Source organism: Eimeria mitis, genomic scaffold, assembly GCF_000499745.2.
Source record: "Eimeria mitis Houghton genomic scaffold, Emh_scaff3836, whole genome shotgun sequence".
NCBI lineage: Eukaryota > Apicomplexa > Conoidasida > Eucoccidiorida > Eimeriidae > Eimeria > Eimeria mitis.
The window spans coordinates 4,621-5,001 of NW_013572169.1; positions in this window are offsets into that span (position 1 = coordinate 4,621).

The following is a 381-nucleotide window of genomic DNA, read 5'->3' on the forward strand; positions in this document are numbered from 1 at the left end:
CCTACGAATAGTATCAGCTTCATTCACCTTTGGGACTGCAGCCGCTGGCTGCTTCCTCCTTGTATGTATATTCTCTCCTTCTTTATGTGTTAATCAAAAAAAGTTGAATTTAAAACTTTATTTTATCTTCTATAGCAACAAGACAGTTGCAACATTCCTTGCTTTCTCTCCTAGTACTCCCGCCCACCTCATTTCGTACCGCTTTCCTTCTGTGTTTCAACCAAAATAAGAACATTTCACTATCCCCCAATATATATTCTGAATTCGTATATATAAACCCTCGAAACATCTTCATTAAGAAGGCTTTCTGGGTTGCTGCGGCTGCTCACAGCAGCCATCGTTTGCCCTGCTACTAGCCCGCTTTCTCCCCCCCCCCCCCCC